At 39.2% G+C, this 24,013-nt stretch overlaps 1 long non-coding RNA gene across 1 annotated transcript; it reads right to left on the bottom strand.

The window, feature by feature from the left end:
• Window positions 1–14,247: 14,247 nt before the first annotated feature.
• On the bottom strand, window positions 14,248–17,851 carry LOC141568541 (uncharacterized). The gene is made up of 3 exons (XR_012491687.2): window positions 17,589–17,851; window positions 17,149–17,230; window positions 14,248–14,816 (listed from the first exon to the last, which is right to left on the bottom strand). It is a non-coding gene; the product is annotated as an uncharacterized LOC141568541 (long non-coding RNA).
• Window positions 17,852–24,013: the final 6,162 nt, after the last annotated feature.

Here is a 24,013-nt window from a genome sequence, read left to right as displayed (position 1 = left end):
AATTGATGTGGTGTCTTAGACAATACTCACATGTCCAGTGATAGTCATCTTTCATCTTTTCTGCTTTATGATCTTGAATCAGTGCCTCGTAAGTTCCATGCAATGTTGGCACTTAATAACCTTTGTTAATATTGTGTTAAAGATTCAGGCATATAGTTTTATCTTGTAAGAAACCAAATACATCATCTTTTCATGGGGGAAGATATGTTAAATGAATATCAACCAGCATTCAGGAATGTGAACTTTAAAATAACATGTTAGAGTCAGCGCTATACATTCTGTTATTATATCTCAACTATTCCAAATGTGTAACAGTAAACTTCTTTTGTATTGGAACTATGCTCGTTCTCAATAAAGGACATCCCATTGACTAGCATTCTAGTTTATATTATCTTAGAACCCGTGACACTTTTCTTGTTCCATTAAACTGAAAGCATAATACTAATAGACAATGAACATTTTGCTCATCAGATACCTCAGCAAAGGCAGTTCCCCCCATGCTGATAAGTTTCTCAGCGATGCATAGAAGTTGTTTGTTTCGTTTTCAGTGTAAAGACTTGAACCATTCATTACCCAAGAAATCTTGAGCCCATATTTTTTCATTTTACTTAGCTAGAATCTCATAGCATGTTAAAGTCATATTCCCATCTCCGAAATAATTATGTGTGAGTATGTGAGAGGAATATTGATGAGGGGGTTTACATTAAATTTTCGTATCTATTCTTTCCGCAAGTGTTTAATAGTCACCTGGGTATACAATTACAGATGTTACAGAAGTTGGGAAAAAAAGACACAGACCAGCCCTTCCAACTAGCAGTGGTCAGTCTGTGTAGTGTGAATCAGGAGCATAAAGTGGAATCACTCCTAAGTATCATTACCTGGTCTAATCTGAGTAGTTCATTCAAAAGTAGTTTTTGGTATTAATTGTTCAATCATTGTCTTTTAGGTCTAGTTAATTAATAGGTATTTTATTTGCTGCAGTATTTACTGAATGGTGGAATGCATAATTAGATAATTATGCATTATGAAAAGAACATTTTAAAGGAATTTATAGCAGTAATGAAATAAAAAGAATTCAATGTATGTCATAGACACCAAACTGTTGATGGTATTTTTAAGTTAGTTTTTCTTTCTAGGCTGTTGATTACTGGTTTGTTTTAGGTATTTAAGTCTAATGCACTGTTCACATATGGGCAATCACTTTGATAATAATAGAATGATCACTTGATGGACATTTATTATGTGCCTGCTTTGGTTCCCCCCTCTGGATACCTAATACATGCATATATTTTTGGTGAAATTGTTTCTTGAAAGATTTGGCTATGCAATTCAGGGTTTTTGTTATAATTATGTTTTTCTTCTAAATTTGAGTATCAGGTGGCTGCTGCTACCAGCAAAGATGATATGAAAGCTAAAATTTAATGTCGAAAAATCAGCTAATTCAGATAATCCAAATATTTGTAGACAAACATCTAGATAATTTATTGATCACATTAGTATTGTGTAGACAGCTTTCATAATTCCCATTGCATAAGTTTTCATTGTGGACTAGTCAGCTTGATTCACTTTTAATATGTTTTGCATGTAAAGTCAGACCCAATAAAAATGTAAATTTTCATTTATTTTTTAACACTGGTTAATTATTTCCTTCCTGTACTATCAGTAAAACCCAGACCATGAGTTTTACTTTTGGAGTTAAAGGATATTGCTAATATTCTAATTAATTTATGTGCCTCTTATTGAAACAGTATGCAATACTTTAAAAATCTTAAGTATAGTATTGTAGAAAGAATAATGTTTTAAAAAATAAATGTAGTGTTGATAAGATCTGAATACATTAATGGTGAGGCTTCTTGAATAAGTGAGAAGTGTACACATGTTCAACCTGACTGAAAATTTTAATTGTTTTAAAACTACATGAGTATTTTCTTAATTCAAAATTTTAACTGTTATCAACTAAATCTGATGGTGTTCAAAGAATTTCAGTTCCTTCATGGTTTGAAAAAGATAAGTAGGGGTCTAGGAATGTAAAAATCCAGCCTTTGTTTTTTTAGTAAATGGTTTACATAACCTTTTGCTAACGTGTCATTCTTTATCCACCTGCACAAGCTAATCAGTCTTCTTTACTTCTAGAACTCTAAATTAATCTTTTCAGTAATGTCATACATGTCTAACAAGTGAACAAGCATCCTTCAGTCAGACTGTTTAGATAATGTCTCAAGTCCTTATATAAGGACATACTCCATTATTGGAATAAGCCTATTGAAAAAATTTGCAAGATCTCCTAGTCTTAATTGGAACTGGTGCCGTTTATCTTAGTCTTCATCAAATCTCTCTTTTTTTTTTCTTACACTAGATTCACTCTTTGTGCACACAATTCTATCAGTGGCTGTAAATACCCACATATTTTCTTAATCTCAGGCCTCTAGCTTCTCTTTTCACCTCTGCAAGAGGTTACATTTTATTCCTGGTCAGCTTCTTGGAAAGAATTTATGTAATGCTGGGCCTTCATGTTAAAGAGATAGATAAAGAGATATAATATCTTTTAACACTCCAATTATTTTATTTTGATGTTTAGCCAGGTAAGGTTAAAAAAAAGGAAGCTAGAAAGCAAAACTTCCCTCTTAATGCTGGAACAAATACACAATTTTACTCTCACTTTCAAAAAACTTCTGTGACTGAATAAAGATGCTTTTAATAAAGGAAAAAGCTCTCTAATTGGTGTCAGATAGTCAAGCAATATGAAAAAATTAAGATGAGCCAATTAGGAAAGGTAGATTGGACTTCAACTTTCTATATGTGAAAGACAAAATAAAAACTTTGTATGTTTTTCACATTAAAGTGTGCAAAATTATTCTGTATAAATTAGTGTTAATCCAAATATGATCAGTTGCCATCCCTGTTTAGCTATTCACAATCTTTATGTTACAGACTTTTATTCAGAGAAGTCTTAGCATTCCTTTAAAATGTGAACTGTTAACTGTGGTTAAACAAAGGTTGATGATGTCATCAGTGGGCATTGTAGTTTTATGGAAGCAAATTAAGAAAAATTAATAGAAAGGTGTCTGGTTTCTTTTATTGTGTCGTACAAAAGTATAAACAAAGCTATCAGTCAAACGCACAGGAAAATCCCATTTGAAGAACTTGCAAATCACTTTTGGTAACAGTATATTCGATATAGTGTTAGAAAAGTTGGAAAATTATTAGCCTTCCATAGCAGATTGAAAATTTCATGTAAGGATGACTCAGGACAATGAAGGACATCACTAATTTAAAGTAAAATTATGCCAGTAAGATCATATTAACTATTGTTTGCTATTTAAAGTAAATCAGTGATCATTGTAATGGGATGAATAAAGGAACACTTCCGAAATGCCAGTTGGTGATCATAGGAAGCCTGAAAGTGCGACTTGTTTTTTCTGACGCTTTTAAGATCTGTATACCTTAAGAGGTACAGCTAAGCATAGAGACTCAGTTAACAATTTGAGCATAACTCTAACCCTAATTTAGTGTGGCATAAATGTTTCCATAATTAGTAAATTCAATAGTCGTATGTGCCAGGCATTGTGTTAAGTGCTTTAAATATTATTTGATTCTTTGAAACTCATGCAAGTTACAGATTGGGAAGCATAATTTGCCCAAGGTCACAAAGCAATGCTTTGTGCCTTATGCTCTGACAAACTCACTTCTATGATATAATCATTGTCCTATTAAATATTTTGCCAGTGGTTCTCAAAGTGTGGTCCATGCACTAGTAGATTTGGCTTTACTTAGAAACCTGTTAGAAATATAAATTCTTGGGCCCCACCCAACACCTGAGTGAGGTGAGGCCCTGCAATCCATGTTTTAACAAGCCCTTCAAGTGATTGTGACACAGGTCTAAGCTTGCAAATTTGCATTATTCATTTCTATTTTTAAGCGAAGCTCTTGGTCTTTCTTTTTGGACATCGTACAATGACATGAACTTGTTAAAAAAAAAGTGATCTTTTCATTGTTGCTTACACTGCAAAAAGATTGTATCGGGAAAAGCCTCAGCATGGATATTGGCAGTTTAACATAAACCCATTAGTTTAGTATTATCTCTGGAACTGAAATGGATTCTTAAGTCCAAGAGACTGGAATGCAATCTTTGTTTTTCTGTGAAGGTTGAGTCGATCTCTGTTGTTGCCTGAAGGTTTTTGGTAACATGCATTCTTGTGAAATTTTAAAACTTTATTGAAACAAATAAATGTACGTTTCATCAGAGTTATAGTTTTGTTTTTGTTGTTTTTTTGCATGTATGGACATTGTGAGGTGGTCCATGGGGAGACTGAATCTTTAAAGTATACTCTCTGAACTTAGAAAAATCAGTAACATTTTTCAGCTAATGGATCAGTAAGAAATCCACAATATTGCATCCCAATGAGTAAAGAAAAAAATTAAAGTCTATTTTTATCAATTTGGATCTTTTTTTTTTCTTACATGATGACATAGTTAAGTTAGCTACTTAAACTGTAGTTTTAGATTAATGAATTACTGTGAAGTTAGTTTGGGGTATTTGAATAACCCACACCCAGTTTCCACTGTTAATGTCTTAATATTAGTATGGTGCATTTGTCATAATTAGTGAACCAGTATTCATAATTATTATTTACTGAAGTCCATACTTGATTCAGGTTTCCTCAGGTTTTCCCTGTTCTTTCTTTGTTCCAAGATCCAACCACGTTACATTCAGTAGTCGTTTCCTAACGCTCTTCTTCATTGTGAGTTTGACTTTTTTTTTTTTTAAACCACGTTTTTGGTTTTTTTAATTATTTATTTATTTAAGTCAAGTTGTTGTCCTTTCAATCTTAGTTGTGGAGGGTGCTGTTCAGCTTCAAGTTGTTGTCCTTTCAGTCTTAGTTGTGGAGGGCGCAGCTCAGCTCCGGGTCCAGTTGCTGTTGCTAGGTGCGGGGGGCACAGCCTACCATCCCTTGCGGGAGTCGAACCGGCAACCTTGTGGTTCAGAGGACACGCTCAGTGGTAGCTCAGTTCAAGGTGCCGTGTTCAATTTTAGTTGCAGGGGGTGCTGCCCACCATCCCTTGCGGGACTCGAGGAATCGAACTGGCAACCTTGTAATTGAGAGCCCACTGGCCCATGTGGGAATCGAACTGGCAGCCTTCGGAGTTAGGAGCACGGAGCTCTAACCACCTGAGCCACTGGGCCGGCCAGACTTGACTTGATTTTGATGACCATGACAGTTTTGAGGATTACTAGTCAGGAATCTTTTGCTTCTTACTATGGACATTTTCAGATATACAAAAAAGTAGACAAAGTAATTACCTGTGTCTTGCCAATCTTATTTTACCCCTCATTTTTTCTTTTTGCTGGGTATTTTGTTTTTCTTTTCATTTATTTGTTTTGCTGGGATGTTAAAGTTAATTTTCAATCATTTAACCTGAAAGTACTTGAGTATGTATCTTTAATAGATAAGGGCTTAAGAAATAACCACAATATTATACCTAACACATGGAGTGCTAATTTCTTAATGTTATCTATTTAGTTCAGGTTCTCCTGAGAGGCAAGCCTGCAAGAAATTTATGGGGGGAAAACACCTGTGAGGAAAAATGGGGCCAAAGCCAGGGGAGGTTGGGAGACCTCAGTACAGGTCTGACTGATGTGAAGTAGGGCGGGAAGGGCGATGGGGGAGCAGGAAGTCTTAACCTACAGTGCATTTGGAAGAAAGTTTTCGCAAGGCCCTCAAGGCGTAGGTGCCTTCCCAGAGTAGGGCCACATCTTGCAGGAATGGGCTTGCCTTTGTATTCCTGCTCTGCTGCTGTGTTGGCTGGGCACAGCCAGTAGGCAGCAGGGCCTCAGGTGAACACCCGTGGTGGTGAACACCCGTGGTGGTGCGTTCAGACCACAACGGCTGCAACTGGCAGTTAAATGACTGGAGGAGCCTGAAGATGCCGGTTTTCATGGCTACCACATCATGGAATCGTTTGTATTCACATTTCCCTGGATACCTCAAAAATGTCCTTTTACTGTTAGTTTAAATAAAGAGCCAAATGAGAGCCATCCATCGCATTTGCTTAATATAGCTCAGTCTTTTTTTAACCTATAAAATCAGATTCCTAATTTTTATGCCATTGTTCAAATTGAAGAAATTAGATTATTTGCTCTGTGGAATTTTCTACATTTGCATTAGACTGATTGCATCTACCCCTCTATTTTCTGTAAATTGTTAATCAGCTGTAGAGGCTTTATTAGATTCAATGTTTCGTAGGTGGCCTGTACTTCCAACCAATTGAATCACATCAGAAGGTGCATAATGCCTGGTTGTCTCACTTTTAATGTTAACATTGATTAACAGATTAAGATGTTGTTTGCTTAATTTATTTTAAAGTTCCCCATCAACATTTTATATAGTGGTTTTAGCAAACATTGATAATTATTGCCCAGATCCAGTATATCATTAGGTATTGCAAAATGATAGTTTTCTAATTCTGTCATTCTAGTTACATTAGTTGGAATTCTTCAAAGAGAAACTTGACTTGGTTTCCCTAAAATATAGGAAAGATAAGATCACATTGATTCTTTTTTCCCCCCCAATTTTACAGTAATGGGCCAGAACCCAAGCAACCTCTGAAGCTGTTTTGTTTTAATGTATTTAATTTGTTTTAATCCATTGAAGTCCTTATTTGTTTATGTCCAAATTGTCCCAGGTTTTGCCAGTGGATGCTCCTTTCAGATTGGCTCCTGTGTCCTTTCGGTCATCAGTAGCTTCCTTGTTTTCTGGCATAAGGTGTTTCAGTCTCATCTTGTACGAGTACATTTTGTTTTCAGGACCTGGAATCAAAAGCTGGTTAAGCTACCTTTATTCGTAGAAAGTTAAAGCCTTGCCAACCATCTAAATTATCAGATACTGTAGAAACCAGAGGGCATTTATAGAGCTCTTCTTAACTAAAAGTTATAAGGACATTGAAACATTTTCCAACGTGTACTTTTACTGGAAAATTTTAAGACAGTGACAGAAATCGGCGTGTTTCTCAGCCCCTTCTCATTTTTCTTATTTGTGCAAATGGTACGCAGAGCTTTAATATATTTTGAATTTTTTTTGAAAATTTAAATCTATTCATGCCTGTCTAGAACCTTCGGGAGATTGTAGGTCAAGATTTTTTTTTTTGAGTAGTTAATTTAGTGTTCAAATTAGAATGCAGTCACATAAGTGTAAAAGTATAGGGACTCATTGAGTTGGATGTGAAAAGACATCAGTTCATCTCATGTAATACATTAATTAAGCTAAATTCATAATAAAAATGTGGTGCCCAAATTATGGTCCCTGCCGCCCCCCCCCCCCCATTAAAATCTGACCCAAACTCACAGTGTGGGTTTTATTTTAATAGAGATTTCCATCTCCAGTCACGTCTGAAAGAGGATCTGTGCAGAGGTGCCAGCGATTGGTAAGTTTCTGCAGCGGGTTCGGAGGCAATCCTGAGGGAGTCCCAGGCTCCTGGCGGCCCTGGATGTGAGGAGAAGTGTTGCATGATGGCTGGTGGCAGGTTGTGAAGTACCATGTGACTGAGCCACCAGGAGTTCTTGCAGTGGTTAGGATAAAGCCCACTTGCTGGCAGCCATTACATACGGGACCACCTGACAATTAATATTGGCAAAAACCCTTTCCTCTACTCCTGCCAATCCTTCCATCCAGAAAGAAGACTCCATTCTGTTATTCCGGGTGTGGAAACCAGCTTGAGCTAGAATTCTTACATTTTGTATCTTGTGTTGGTTCACCAGTATTACTATATACGACTCTGTGCGAGGCTCTCTTAAGGTTCTACGGACATAGTCAGGAAAGACAAACCCTGGCCTACACCATTGTATTCTGTTGCCCAATAAAAGTAGACAGAGGGTTGAGGAGCGGTAGCTTCTCGGGTTGTCCTTTGGATCTTTCAAAAAGATAAGAATTGAAATTCACTTGTCTTTTGACAGATAAGTAGCCTGAATACATGTCATGGACTATAGTTAGTGTTATAAAATCACGCTGATAGGTCTGATGTTTGGAAAAAGACAGAGTTACTCCCCAGGTCTTGAGAAATTGGGAATGATTGGGGATTTAGAGCACAAGTTCCTATTTTCATTAAGTTGTTATAAGAGTTTTATTTTTGTCCCAAACGTGTCATTAATGTCCAGCCAGTGCTAGTAAGTCCTCAATGGGGTGGTCAGCCTGTACATTTTCTAGTACATTCTGATCATCTGAAGCATTTGTGATTATTCACAGTTTCTATGCTTAATTTTGTAATGGATTTCCAAATATCTGTATTCCTATACGTCATAAAATTCCCAAAGTCAACCATGGTTAAATAAAACAATTTCTTCCGGTGTTTTTCTTTCCTTCAGAGCTCTGCAATTGAGGTGGAACTAAGTACAGTGTGCTGTACAAGCTTTTCATATCTAGTTACTTGAGAAACACTTCCCCTATGGTGAAATCATCATCCATTTACTTTTTTCTTTTTTTGCAATTGAGTGGTCAGGCTACTTTATCCTTTTCCTGTGATTCTTGTCTAAAGATATGTTTTGTTTGGGAAGAACATATGTGGGGGAGTTAGATCCAATTTTGAGGATTTACCCCTTAAAACATTTCGCCTTTTATACTTAGATTTTTAAAAACTCTAAATGAAGATAAATTGGTAAGAGCTATTTCCCCTTCCCAGGATACTGGAAAAGGTTCTCTCTCTCGGTCTAAAAAATGGCTTTATACAATCTTCCTGACTAACTTTTAAAAAGCTGACTGTGTAGAAGGTGAAATAAGACTAAGAGGGATGTTTTATTGACCTTGAGGTCATATGGTGATATAAATGGAATCAGATATCTTGCCTAGTACCTGCTAATTGAGGACTCTGACCACTACTAAGATTAGTCTGCAACAGATCTCTTTAGAGGGAAGGTTAGAGCTTACAAAATACCTTAAAACCATAGATATAGGAAGTTGTCAAAATTTTCTAATTGGAGGGAGAGTAGAAATTAACTTTTATCCTTGCATCTTTAGAATATGCTTTCAATTCAGTGTTACAAACAAGCAGTTGTTTGGGTTTGTTTGTTTTGAATTCATATAAGAGTTTATTTGAGCTAAACTAATGGGGAGCAAGATGTCAAATGCTCTCAGTTGAAGGCAGTTTCTTTAAGGGTGATAGCCCCTCTACTCCTGCATCCGAATCACCCCGAGTCCGTAGGAACACCCGAATGAGTCAGACTGTAATGTGCATAGGCAGAGGAGGGAAAGATGAATTCCTTAAAGGAATCGGGGGAGACTTTAGGACCTAGCGTATTTAAGGCAAGCTTTGAAGGAACTAGGGAGGGAGGGTTGGTATCAGTCATAGACAAGACTATTTCGAAAAATATCAACATCTGATGAACCATGACATTACACCTGAGGGCTGCTCGGTTTTTCATACACAAACCTAATGAAGTGGCTTCCAAGGTGGACCCACTTGAATTCAGATCCAGGCCATACCACTGTACGCTGTGTGACCTTGGACAAGTTGCTTTATAATTTCCTCATCTGCAACAAGGACAAACTAGTGCCTAACTTGGTTGGGATATTGTGGAGAATAAATGAGATAATACATGTAAAATGTATGACACAGTGCCTGTTTATACCTATAATGGGAGAAGAATTAAAACGAAGCACGTTTTATAGTGATCTGTATGTACCAGTGAAGAAGTTGAGAATTTATAATGGTTGTCTTTCTGAAATTTGAAAAAAAAAAAAAAAAGGTTATCGGGAAGCTCTGGATAAGTAATAAAACTCATCTGGTCTTACACTTCTGTTTTTCTAGGGCGGCTGTCTGTCCTTAGAAGTCCACTTGAAGCATGTCAGAACTCTGTCCTAAAGAAGAATGCAGGATGTGTTGATAGAAATGTAATGCAGTCTCCATAGCCCCTGGTAAATTGTGGCTACTCAAGAAACATTGAACAAAGTTTTGGGTAAAGGAAAACATCTTTTAGAAAGAGATTCTTGAGTTAGTTTGCTTGAGAAGAAAATATTTCCCAGTTAGGTCTCTCTTCCCCACAAATCCCCAGGCTCAACCTGGGCCTGTTTTCCTACCAAGAAATGTCCCTGCCCGAACTCCTGAACAAATATATTCCAGGGCAGTATCATTAGCCAAGGTGATATGGGAACTAAACAAACAGGATGAATCAGCTAGAATTCATGAAGCTTGGCCACAGGTCAATTTCTTTCTCTAGTTCTCCATCTGTTTTTCCAGGGTACCTGATTGCTGGTAATCGGTATGTCCTGATAGCAGAGAACAGGAAGCACATCAAAGCAAGAAGTTGTTTGTCTACTGACCTGCTCCTGTGTAACAAGCAGTTTTTGTTGTTTGGGATACTAGAAGGCAGTGAAACAGGATGGGCATGGTAGGTGCCTGTACTAGGGGTGATTTTCTATTACTGTGGCAGGTCGCCACAGTGGTACTTGAAAGGGCTAGAACAAAACATCTTTCCTCCTGAGTTGCGCAAGTGTGAAAGTAATGTTTGTCTTATGACCTAGAAAAAGAATCTTAACTAGAATGTGGATCTTTTATTTGTCCGATTATATGAACTAATTGAAATCATACACACAGTCTAATTCCTTTTGTTGTATTTTCTCCAACATTATATTGGATCTTCATACTTGTCCATTCTTAGACCTTACATTATCAGTGAGTATCACTCGAGTAAAATGATACTCTGCTCAGCTTAAACATGGGTGATTTACTTGTCATTATAAGCATACAAGAAATAAAGTGTAACCTCTATTAAGTTCAGAGTAGTAGCAACTTTTTTCCCATGAGTGAGATTGATGAGAAAACTTCAACGAGGCAGTTTCTTTTAAACTAAAACTATTTGGGACTTGAATTTAAATTGTTGGGTTACGGACTTCAGTTTAAATTGGCAGGGTTACCAAAGGTAACATGGATTTAAAGCAGAGAGATGGATTTTCTTAATATCTAAAAGATGGACAAGTAAGCCACTAAACAGAAAAAGAGATTACAAGGGTACTGTACTTTTAAAATATATTCCCCATTTTTCAAATATTTAGTGTACAAAGGAAAAAGCTATTTCTGAACTAGTGAAAGGCTGCTGTCTCTAGAAATAACACTAGGGCATCCCTTTTCTCTCATTTGCACTCTTTCTGATGGCTACTTCAGGACGGCATTGCTTGCGGGACGCTTTCCCAGTACTGTCAGCGAATGGTGCAGAATAATTGGCATTTGATGTCTGAGTGCATTTTCTTTTGAAAGCCCTTGGGAGGTTTTCAAATACTTATTAAATAAGCGAATATAAGAATGAATGAATGAGTGAATGAGAGACATTGGTTGCTACTTTTGCCTGACTGACTCTTATTTATTACAAGTTTTGTGACCTTTAGCATGTGACTGTACCCATGGCTGTTTCCTTGTCTATAAAGTGGAGTGAATAACACCTACCACATAAAATACTTAATAAAAGCTTATTAAATATCTGAATCACTAAATCCAGTTCAGATAGATATACTGAGTCCAATTTTCTGGGGTCTGGGAATTTGCCTTTTTGCAAAATCTGGTGAGTTTTATGTGTACCCCAAATTGAAAAACCACTATTTAAACTCTGCTACATATTGGGCAGCGCATTATAGTACATGCCCAAGGCGAAAATAAAATGAATCAGACTGTCTTTAATATGTTTACCTATAAAGGATAGACATAATGTGAACGAGCACAGAGGGAACAGATTAATTCCCTGAGAGAACTGGTAGAACTTCTTAAGGCCCTACCATTGGTAAGGATTAAGCAAGAGTTTTAAAAATGCCTCGATCATTATGTGTTACAGGTAAATGCCAAACTATTGGTATTGTTATTTCCACATAGGCTTTGTCCACCCACTCCGTACATTTCTTTCTAATCTGTAAGGGCTGTTCATATTTCTATAGATCTTCTCTAGCCAATTTATACACTTCTTTGGGTGACTACACTACCTTTTCTGAAAGATTTTTCTGAATTTTTACTGTTTTGTTCCGGTGACAGAGTTCCAACAGGTATGTTTTTCTTTCTGTTTCTGTAAACCAGGTTATGCATTTTCTCATTTCCAATTTTTGTGACTCTGAAAAAAATTTTCATGAAAGTGAAATTTTATTACAAACAGCATTGTACCCTGCTGTATATCCTGAGACTCATTAGATGATTTAAGAAAATTCACTTTTCTAAACTGTAGAAAAGAAATCCATTTAGTTAACTCTCATTGAGTCAGGTTTTCCTTGTGGATTACTAAGATTCTTTGCACTGCATTTACAGCTTTTCTTTTCTCCGTTTCTTTGCTTGTTAGGCATGAATAGAGAAAGAGAAAGAAGCAGGTCTGGTAAAAAGAATTAGCATGGGAACCGAAAGAAACTGCGGGCTAAAGTAAGTTCAGCATAGAGAATTCTGTTGATATTAGACAGGGTGTTACAGGTCCTATCTTGTTAGCAGAGGTGTAACCTGATGATCTCAGCATGGTTAGGGTATTGATCAGAGATTTTGACCTTTCATCCTGCCACTAACTTACTATGTAACTTGTGCAAACCAATCAGTCTACTCATGTAACAGGGAAAATGCCTACAGAATTTTGGATTCATGGTCTAAAGCAGGGGTGTCCAAACTGCGGCCCGCGGGCCAACTGCGGCCCGCGATCCATTTTTTATTGGCCCGCAGCAGATTCCAAAAATAGTTTACTTAAATAAACCAGGTGAGGCAATATGTACTTCACCTCAAGTGAGTGGCCCGGCTGTTTGTGTATTTTACCGCATATGGCCCTTGGTGAAAAACGTAGAAAAAAGTTTGGACACCCCTGGTCTAAAGGGATCGCAGTAAAAGGAATTTAAAGAATGCACTATATGGGAACACATATAGTATTCTAGATACTAAATAAGAAACCTCAAAAAGAAAAAAAAAAATGTACCTAGTCACTTAAGATATTACATGAGATGAAACTGGAAATGGGCTTTTCTCTCTCTTTTCAGAATCTGTATACCAGTAGCATTATTAGGTACTATATAAAATATTTTAGAATTAATGATTTTATATCACTTATAAAATTTAAAGAGTCTTTTTAATGCCCATTTAATAGTGTGTAAAACTGGCCTAGAATTTAAGGGACTTGCCCCAGGTTAACTAGCTAAATAATGCTGAAATGAGGGCTAAAATAGTTTTTCTGATTTTAGGTTCACCAAATGACACGCTCTAAGCAGTGAACATTTTTGTCCTATTTCTAGAAGTCTGAGGTGTCTATAGTCTGCTATCATGTTATCATCTGTTTATTTTTTGTTTTTAAGGCAGATGATAGATTGTTAAAGCAAAACCAAAACTTTGGGACTAAGCAGGGACCTTCTGAATCATAAGGAGGAATTCTTCATGTTTGTAGCACAACATCCCCATTCCCTGGCATAAAGGAGGCAAAAACTTAAATTGTAAGCTAAATTTAAATTCAGGAAAAGTAGAACACTGATCAGACGTGTAGTCACCACCCGCCGAGACCTTGGATGTGTCATTTGCCCTTCCTGAGCCTCTCTTTCCTAATCTACAAAATGGTCATAATACTATCTCTTTCTATATCATGCAGGTGCTTTTGAGGATCAGAATTATTGGGGAAGTTTGTAACATGAGCTATAACAGTATTAGTGGCTTACCACTAATATGAAACCATACATAGGAATTATAGTATTAGTTCTATTGTTAGCAAAAGAAATTGACTTTATCCTTTAGAGGTAAGTCTTGACTTTAAAAGAAGTTAAAAAAAAAAAGTTCTAAAATCCTGTGGGTTAAAAGAATCGGAAAGCTATTGGTTGTCAGAATCAAAAGGGAGGTTTTTAATTTAGCTTCTAAATCACCAAAAATACGCGTATAGAGCAGATAAAAAGGAAAGCTTATGTTCACAGATTTCACAACATACAGAAAGAATAGGGGAGGCAGGGGGGAGAAAGGCTTTAGTGCAAAACTGGGTACCAGAAAAGCAAACACTCTCCTGAATTCTACTCTACTATTTAAAGCCCCTGAGCACGCCAAGTCTGACTGTATAATAGGTGTCAGTAATTGTTGAACGAGTGAAGGAAGGAATGATGAGTAAACGCAAATGCGTCTGCTTCTCCGTTGGCTGTTTTTCCAGTTGGAAGATCTGATCTTTTATCATTTGAATTCCACAAGAAACATCTTAAGCAAGTCGTGTCTTTGGGCCAATCAGTTTCCAAGCTTGTTTGTGTTTTTCACATTCTTTTTTTGACCTGCAGTATTATTCTGTGACCTCTTTCATGAATTCCAGTAGGTCATTCAGTTGGGACCCAAGGAAGTCAGTAAATTAAACTTGATTTGGAAAGGAATACATAGGGTGGGTGGCTTGGATTGGAATCAAATTAGGTCTGGTTAATCTTATTTTGGTTTAATCTATGTGGGAAAGAATAGAAATAGAGGAAAAACAAATAAACAAAAAGTAGGGGAAACTATTCTTGTATAATGATAAGCAGTTTCTGTAAGAAATCGTTCTGAGGGCCAAAACCTAAATTATTTTTATTAGAAGTCTGGGGACAAGACTCAGCGGACAGATTCACTTCTCCGGGCATCATAATTGCTGTTTACTTCTCTCTAGTTTTCCCAAGGCAGAATCTTTAGGCTTTGAGAAATGTGGATGCTCCATAGACAAGTCATGTTACTTAATATAGTTCATGCTTTTTCATCTTCTCCAGGGATCTGGAAATGGATAAACCCAAGTTTGGGGAAACCTCAGTCACGAGGGACACACAAACAGTTGTGGTCAGGCGGTGTATAGTCAAATCATCCAGACTCAGTCTTGAGTTGCTTATGTAGACCTAAGGAGATAAATGTTGAGAAAGTGCCCTAAGTTCCTGCACTAATACTTTCTTTAAGCTGATTGTTTTCTCCTTCAGTTATTTCCAACTTGCAACGCACTGGCCCACTGAAGACTTAATGTTGGTGCTCAGAGTTCAGGAAATCCCCTCTCTGAACTGGCATTTGAATAAAATGGGGAATTTCTTGAAAGCTACCTGGAAAGTGGGAAGTCAGGAAGGAGTATGTGAACCCATCAGAGGGAGAGCCCTTTAGTTTGGAGTTCTGTCTGGGGCCTGGAAAGTCGTGAACGGGTTTGTTCCTTGAAGAGAATTTCACGTGATTGCCTAGTAAGTTCTTAACAAAGGAGAGAATCAAGACTTACCATTCCGGAGTTTCTGGAATGAGATAATATTTGTTCCTGACAATTGAGTTTCCCCTCCCACGGAAGTATTTTGCTCATTTGATAGAGCAAATTAAGTTTTCATTTAGAAAAGGGGAAGAGTCATATTACTTCTAATTTCCCATATTTGACCCGTCGACTAAACATATGAATTAAGGTACTGAAACATGGAGAGATAATAGGGAATATTTTCAGATCTTGCTTCAGGGTTCTAAGTACCCTGTCTTCCACTTAGTCTCTCCTGATATTGGTGAAGCCTTCACTTACCTGAACAGAGGAGAATAGAATGGTTTTTAATCTGTCTAAAACAGATGACTAGGCCAAATGATTTATACAGTTCTTTTCAGCACTCAGATTAATGATTCCAAAGCAGCAAATGAATGTTGCCTTCGGTTTATTTTCCGGGAGCAAATCTAGTTTGCGGCAATCTTCTAAAAGTATAGAAAACTTTTGGCTGCTTCAGCAATCCTTAAGTATTGTAAAAGTACTTGTCACTAATATTTTCTACATATAAAATTATATATACATATATATATATATATACACACACAATTATATACACACACACAAACACACATATATAATACATTTTATACACTATAGGTATAGGTTTGAAAAATAAGAAAATGAAGATCCAGGTCCACATAGGTCAGCTCAAGAAATAATATATTGTTTTGTTTTGTTTTTTACTTGTGTTACAAAGGTCTTAATAGTGAGTGCTGTTCGAACAGAAAGGATGTCATCATTTCATTTTCTGTTTTAGTAAAAAAACAGATGGTTACCGTTTCATTTGTTCAGCTGTGATTCTCAGATGACTGGCTTTTCTGTGTTCTTGGAAATGATATCTTAAAAATGTAAATTTACTGCCTCAGGCACTATTAATAATGTTTCACTTAATTGTTGTTACAAGGAAAATGGCTAGATTGAATAAGCCACGTCCCAATAAATGATGAAAAGTGTTTGTAAAACTAGGGACACATACAGATGCCTTAAATCTTTTTTGAAACAAGTTGTTTATATAAATAATATACAGTTTTTTGGGGAGTTTTTTTGTGTGAAAATGGTTCGAAAGTGCTTTCTCAACTTGTTATAAAGTATACAAGGTTGGACATAAAGCTACATGTCTTGTATAATCACAACCACTAATCATATTAGGAAGAACATTAAACATTTCCCCATACCTATGGGTGATAGAATTCTCTTACCTCTTTCTACTGTTATCTTTTCTAAACTTTATTAAGCATATTTGTTCTTATAATGGAAAAGTCTCTTATTTTTATGAAAAATAAATTGATTGTCCCTGCAGTTTCCATGATATCCAAGAGCTTATTCCAACTGATTTTTAGTGTGCTTCTGCCACCTTGTGCTTTCTGAAACCCATTACATGATCCGCGAAGGCAGAAAAGTAACTTAGGAAGGTTATTTCTTTGGAGATAAATTTTCATAGTGTAGGAGGAGAGTGAGAGGGAGACACATTTCAAATACATGGAAGATATATGTGTGTATGTGAGAGAGAGGGAAGAGAGAGAGAAATCTTTCCAAAGGTTTGGAGACGATTTACTAGATTACATCAGTATTAAAATTACGTTTTATCTCTTGTCCCTGCCACCCGGTAAAGGGGAAAAGTCTTCACTTTTCCTTGGTTTTAGTGCTGATAATAAGCTCCTGAAGTAAGGTTTTAAAACATATTTGGATAGTTTCTATCCTTGCCTGATCTTTAAATGTGTTCTTTTCTGCATAAAAACCTCAAGCAGACACTTGTGCCTAGAAAACTGTAGGTGGCTTGTTAAATGTGCTTCTTGAAATTAAATTGCCTGCTGTGTTTACGTGGACTGTTTTTCTCTTTGCACATTATCATTCCAGACAACATTCCATTTGTTCAGTGCCTCAAACTATGGCTATGGTCTGCTGCCCTGGAGTTATGCTGAGCTCTGGAAAGGGGAGCCTCTTACCTGGAACTTTGGCCTTCCTGCTTGAGCGTAAACAAGCTTCATTTGATGACTTGTCTGAGGAGCTCCCCTCCGATCTTTCTTTCTAGGAGTGAATTTAAATCTATTTGAGTTTTGAAATGGTACTTAAGGAGCCATGGATGACAGTGGAATCGTCTTTCCTAGCTTGTTGAAATCATTGACAGCACCAGGCCTGTGAGGCATACCTACGTGCCCTTTGGTCATGCTTGCATTGAATTCACACTGTGACTTGAACTCCAGTTTCAGTCCCAGGGGGCTTGAATGGTACATTTGTTGAACACCCACTTGAGGGCAGGCCTAGTGCAAGGCTTTTGGTACATAGGTAGTCCTATTTAGAACCCCCTCAAAAAGAACTGTGAGATAGGCATTTTTCTTCCTCTGTGTCACGTTTGAGGAAACAGACCAGAGATTAAACGACTTACCCAAGGTCACAGAGCTTGGAAACGGCAGAGTGAATACTGGAAAATATTGGAACTCAAGTGTTGCTGACTCAGTTCCATACCCTGTAAAGAATATGCTATCTTCCCATTGCAAATGGCGAAGATCTTCATGGTCATGTGGTCTGAAAAGGGCAACCGAGCCTAGAGGAGACGGATAGAAAGTGTGGACAAGGCGGAGGAGGCGGGCTTGCAGGGCGGCGCTGGCAGCTCAGCTGCCTCACACCCCCTCCTCCAAAACCACCTCTTGCTTCGTGGCGGAGCCCAGTGTTGTGAGGGTTGGCAGAGCATTACAGGAAGGTTGGAAACACTTCCCAGGACCTTCCAATTTCCCCTATTTGGTCAGTTCTGACTTGCACCAGTACAATAACCTCCTCACTAATCTCCCAGCCCCTATGCTCGCTCCACCTCCAATCCTTTCTTCTCACTGCATTTGGAAGAGCTTTTCTGAAAACAAATCAGATCTTGTTGCTCCCGAGTGTTAACTCGTTCAAGGGTTTCCTGTTATAATTAGGGTGAAGGCCAGATTCTTGAGCGTGGCATGGCTTGTGAGCCCCTTCCATTCCCCGGCCTCACTGCGTCCCCTGCGCTTCAGCTCAGCGGGCCCCGTCCTGTCCCTCGGTGGTGCCGTGTGCGCGCCGCTCTGCGCTGGGCGCGCTCTGACCCTCCCGCCGCCTCCGCCCCTCTGACTCCTACTCACATTTCATGGTCTCTGCTTAACAGTCACTTCTGTCAGAAAGTTTTTCGGAACCCTTTCCCCAGCTCCACTGCACATGTGTCAGACAGCACTCTGTTCTAAAGTGTCACTTTAAAGTGTCTTATAATTACCTCATTTTATTGAGATACAATTCGCATACCGTAAAACTCACCACTTAAAAGTGTACAGTGCAGTGGTTTTGAGAACATTCACAAGGTTAGGCAGCCATCTCCACTATATAATTTCAGAATATTTTTTCATCCCAAAAAGAAAGCACAACCCACTGATCGAGCCCATTCCCCTCTCCCCCATCCACTAACAACTACTAAGCTCATTTCTCCCTCTGGATTTCCCTGTTCTAGGCATGTCATGTAACTGGAAGCATTCAACATGTATCCTTTTGTATCTGGCTTCTTTAACCAAACATAATGTTTTCAAGGCTTATCCAGGTTGTAGCGTCTATCAATACTTTACTCCTTTTTATGACTGAATAACATTCCATTGTATGTATGTGCCACGTTTTGTTTATCCATTCGTCAGTTGATGTACATTTGGGTTGTGTCTTGTTTTGGGCTCTTGTGAGTAATGCTTCTGTGAACATTTGTGTGTAAGGTTTTGTATGATCGTATGTTTTCAGTTCTCTTGGATATGTACCTACTAGGAGTGGGATTGCTGGGTCTTAATGGTAACTATTTTCCACAGTAGCTATACCATTTTACATTCCCATCAACAATGTATGAGGGTTCTGCTTTCTTCACATCCTTCTCAACACCTGTTACTTTCTGATTTTTTTTTTATGATAGCCATCCTAGCAGGTGTGAAGTTATAATTGTCTTATAACTGGATTGTTTCCCTCATGACACTAAACTCTCTGAAAACAAAGGCAATGCTAGATCTTGTTTATTACTGTACTCCAGTGCCGTACACATTGAGTAGGTGCTCGATTAATATCTGCAAAATGGGTGACAAGACCTAAATCTTTGCTCTTTGCTGTGCTTCTGTAAATCCAGGAAATCCAGGGGCTGGAATGTGAAACAATGTTCTGGCTGCCAGTCCACACACTACCCACCAGAGTGCCACAGGATTTTAATAACCACACTAAGTAGAGGGCTCCATGGCTTTAATAGTCTTACCTGAGCAGTTCCTGCATGGAGAACGGCACGAGTTCTCATTTAACCAGCTCAGAATGGGGAAGACTCGACTCAGCTCTGCTGGCATTTTAATCTGTGATTCCGGGGAGTCTTTCTTTTCCAAGCACATTTTCTCAGGGCATGTGAACGCCGCCTAATGAGAAAGCCATTCATTCTGAGTGAAAGTAGAGAAGGAAAAAGCAAAACAAAAGTTCTTTTACTGGAAACAGATGAGCCACATCGATTATACATTCAGAATAATACAGATTGAAGCCAAGTTGTCATGTTCTGAACCAACTCTGTTTAGCCAAGTTACAGCTGGGCTCTGTCTCATCTACTGTTTATCCTTTCCGAGCTATCTGTTTTTATTTGTCCCAGTGTGCCAAAATCTTGGATTTGTAAAGGTGAGCTGGAAGCAAAGAGGTGCTTGTGTCTTGATTTCTTGGGGGCACAATCCTGTCAAGGCGGTGCCTATAAAAGAAAGGGGCACGATGCCTTCTTGGTAATGTTCCCGGGATTGTGAGGAGGTAGGTGAGGGCCACGCGTGCCATCTGCAAAACTCTTGTATCCAACTCCACCCTTTGTCAACATTCCACCTCGTCAGGTTTTGCTCAGTCAGGAGTAATCTCCCATAGCATTTTCTCTGCCTTTGTTTTTCTGTACTTTTTTCTCCCTTCGCCTGCCGTGAAACACAATGTTGGCCCAACCCTCGGAGCTTTCTGTTGAAAGTAATCTTTAAACCTTGGGACTAAGTTTCAGCTCCAGCTTCTCCTCAGTAAATGTGGATTTGCTGAGTTACAAATGCCCACCTGATTAATGTCGATAAACTTTTTCCTCCATTTTATCTTTCCCCTCAAAAACATAGTCTGTACTCATGATCCTTTGAGGGGAGCGGATAGAAAAGGAGAAGAGAAACCTTTGGGAAAGTCTTAACATAATAGTATTAACCTTGTGTAAAGAGTGTTGATGTTCTTATATAGCAGTAAAAAATACAAAAGAGAGAGGAAAAGAACACAGCAATCTTTGTCCAAATATGGCCCACTTGAACTCTGGATGGTATTTCAGCACTGTAGGAAAATTCCGGAGATCTCTCTGGCTGCAGATGTTTCCCTCACCTTATCTGCCTCTGCTGATAAACTGAGGATGAGCTCAGTATCGGCAGGTGTCACCTGTTTGAAGGACAATACCCATGTTGGGGCAGCAGTAGCCAGGCCCCCGTTCTATCCTTTACCCCATTTCTTTAATACTTCCTGATTTATAATTTCACCCAGGTCTTTAGTCAGTAGGTTAGTTTGCATGACTTCTTAAACTGCTAATCTCAGAGAAGTCACATACTAGCCTGCCCCCGTGTGAAAGTGCAAGGTCTATGTCTGGGGGCATTAGCTGAACTCACAGGAAGGAGATTTCTGCCAAAACAGCCCAAAGCCTCTAGTAACTTTGCTTTCTTTGGCACATTACGGAGGAGTGGGTTTACTGGGCCCCAGTTGACACTCTGAGTGCCTGTGGTGAGAGAAACATGTGGCTCTTGGGTCCCCGTGTTTGCATACATGACTAACCTACTGATAGCCTTTGACCAGTTGGGCAACCCCGCTTTGGAGCAAGCCAAACACTTCTAACGTGAGTATGGAAACAAAACAGAATCTTGTACAAATAGGCAGAGCTGGCTTATTTAACTCTGCATTTCTGTCAAAAGTTTCTTTTGCTCTTGAGGATAGCATCTGAGAGAAATTCCGAAACTCAGGGAGAAATTCAGAAGGACAAACATGCACGGTTAGACTCTGGATTCTGAACTGTGCTGCAAAACTGGGCAAGATTGTTACTGATATACTAGAAACTTTGGCCCAGGCGATTCATGCTGCGCTTTGATGTGCACCTGGACGTCTCCACCCTGGGTGTGTTTATTTACAATGATAATTGAAGGAAAGATTCTGAAACATCCTGTCACAGAATGTGCGGGTGGGCCTGCCTGAACGCTGAAGCCCCAGGAAATCAGGTTACGTGATTAGTGGTGACACTGCCCCCTAGTGGTGTGTCTGAGGCTTGAGTGAATAAACTGCAGGTGTATCCCAGTTTTCCCGCAAATTTACCCAAATAAACTCCCAGATTGAGTGGGAAAGAGAAGAGGAGGAGAAGAGGGAGAGAATTCTTGTCAATGTAGTTCATCTCAGCGGGTCTGAGAAGCTGGTGAATGGGCTTCTGAGATCCCATTAGGGTCTTAGTGAAAACATTCCCCCCCCCAGGATTCCAGCAAGTGATACTAGCGAAAAATCTTTATTGGATTTGTACCAGAGCTCTGGGTTCCTTCCCAGCCTCCAAAGCTTTGTACCAGCTTCCCCGGGCCCACATTCCATTTCTAGGTAAGTCACCAACCATGCTGAGCCGTAGAACCACCTGCTGCTGGTGTGGACCCAACTCCTGTCCCAGCACCCTCTACCCTGTCTGTGTTCCCTTTAGGCCTCGCTGTTATCTTCCCAAATAGTCTCGCTGCTCTTTGCACTTTACTTCCTGCTGCCTTCCCACATAAGAAATCTTGGCCTAATTCCTCAGGTGCCTGTGGGGGAGAATGTTTAGAGAGCTGCCTCAGCCCTTAGGGAATGGCAGGAATGCTGAGAATTCCAGGCGGTACTTTGCAGACCTCAGGGTAAGAAGGTTTGGGCCCAGAGGGAGGGAGAGGGGCCTTCAAAACACCTCAGATCACAATTACCTCAGACTGTGGAACAGGTGGGGGAAGCCAGAGTCTCATTTCGGTGTCCTTCCCTGTCTGCTGACCTAGGAACAGAGGCCTCTGGGAAAGGTGGTGGTTGTGTAGCCAACTATAGATATGCAAAATGTGAGTTATTTGCTGTAATATTTTAGTTGTGTTCAACATCATTGGCAAACAAAGTGAGGCAACTTTGTAGCTATCAGTCCTTTCAGGGTTGAGTTGTAGGGTACTGTTTCTGGGTTTGCTACATCCTGGAACTTCTGGAGTCTTACTTCATTCCAGGAAAAGAGGGTAAAATGGTGAGAATTTGACTCAGTACTATCATCAGTCTCTCTGGATCTCAACATTAACTTTTTTAGTTGGTTATTCTTTTTTTATATTTTGCACTTAACTCACAATTTGAAAGATGACCACAAAACTACCCCTTACCCCCCTCAACCCAAAGACCTTTGTCATAATTAGAAGAATCACATGGGGAACATGATTTGGTTGGTTGGGTTGTGAGGCTCGTGTTTTGAATTATTTATTTACCTATTATCCTGAGGCATGTTTGGCTCTTGATGAAGACTTAATATTACCCTCAAACACTGCAGCCACCTCACACCACCACCCTGCTCCACCTTTGTCTCCATAAAAACCTTGGAAACAAAAATGTGTTGCTTAGCACAGGCAACACTTCAACTCACATTCAAGGAGTGCAAACATTAACACGTATAATCATTTTTGTGAGACTCTCCTTGTGTTAGAGGATAAACATAAGGGTTTTCTTTTTCCCATTATTGCTACTTAACTGTGTTCTGTCAAAACTCTCTGTCTCCTGGGTACTTAGTAACACAAGTTACTAAGTGCAACTAACTTGTGTCCCTTGCACTTATTAAAACGGTGTCACTAAAGTCTTAAGATGAGTAGTTTTTGTTTTAGTTTAAAAATCATTTTATTTTTTCTGTGCAAAGATCTTCCTCCTTCTCTTGTCTACCCTCAGAAAGACCAGTAGTCTTAGGTGCTCGAGGGTCGGGTGGGGGGTGTCTCGATTTGTTCTCTCACATCCCAGCCTCTTTCCCATGCTTGTCGTCTGACGTCGGAACCAAAGGCCACACTGGCTCCTCTTATCTGCCTGCTTCTAGTGAGGGCAGCTTGTACTCACCGCTCTGTAGGCCGTGGCTGCTTGCTTATCTGGCCAACACTATCCTTTGCTTAATTCTCTGTGGAAGGAGTCTGTGTGCAGTTCTTTCTTGGGGCACATGTGCTGGTTCTTCAGTGGGCTCTACAGGATGCCCCTGGCCAGATTCCAGGTGGTGCTCTCTCGGGTGCAATATTCTTTTATACCATGGTACACATAGCTTCGTGGGACAGCTTGATGGCTTAAACCCAGCCCTCTTCTTTGGAGTCTGTCAGAGCCACGTGAAAGCCTTGTATCCTTGCTCCTCTAAAGAGTGGCCATGCAGCCTGCCTTCAGCCCTTCCTACCTTCCTTCCTTCCTATCAATATCCCTCATTTGCTCCTCCCTCCACTCTCCCAAGGATCAGGTGCTGTGTGTGCCACACCATGATTTGCCAACTTTCTAACGGGAGCCGATCTCTAACCCTCAACAGAGCGGTAGTGGTGGGAAGCATGTGGGTGGCCCTGCTCGAATTCTAACCTGAACAGTGAGGGCAACAGAAGGGACAGTTACCGTTCTGCAGAATGCATCCCACCCAGCCCCTGTCCTTCTCTCTTCCTTCCTCTTTCGCCAAAGTGGGTCTGCTGAAAGGTTGACCGTCTCCATGTCCTTAATAAGGTACACATCTGTAAGTCCTCCAGACATGGACTGTTGGGCAGAGTTTTGTTCTTATAGGCCTTCCTCAACAATTCTTGATATTTAGTACCCAACGAAAGTCTC

This window comes from Rhinolophus sinicus, chromosome 1, assembly GCF_057876585.1.
Source record: "Rhinolophus sinicus isolate RSI-liver-muscle chromosome 1, RSI-T2T, whole genome shotgun sequence".
NCBI lineage: Eukaryota > Metazoa > Chordata > Mammalia > Chiroptera > Rhinolophidae > Rhinolophus > Rhinolophus sinicus.
Note: the sequence above shows the minus strand (reverse complement) of the source record. Positions and strands in the feature narration are given on the sequence as shown.